We start from the raw sequence: 342 nt of genomic DNA on the forward strand, positions 1-342 counted from the left end.
TCTCTATGTGGGCACACATTAGATAAAATTCTTTTTCGGGACCGAATGTTCTCAAAAGGTCTCGAACTTTCTGGAATATTCGAGAATATTCTAGGAGACGGCGCGCGGACGGGTAGCCGGAGAGGGGGAAAGGCGAGTGGGTGGCGCAGCCCGCTCGCGAACTGCTGCCAACAGGAAGGAGGGGAAAGACCTCGAACACGTCGAAAAGGGGAGGATTGATGAAACGGTCAATTATATCGATATTATGTTAAAAAAATATGTGGAAAGATATGTCGGTAAAAACAGATCGCAGGGTCAATAAAAATTACCAATTATGTCGGTAATAATATGTCGGTAAAAAAA

The sequence above is a fragment of the Odontomachus brunneus genome, unplaced genomic scaffold (assembly GCF_010583005.1).
Source record: "Odontomachus brunneus isolate Ranch 3 - 2012 unplaced genomic scaffold, Obru_v1 Obru_scaffold_231, whole genome shotgun sequence".
NCBI classification, from domain to species: Eukaryota; Metazoa; Arthropoda; class Insecta; order Hymenoptera; family Formicidae; genus Odontomachus; species Odontomachus brunneus.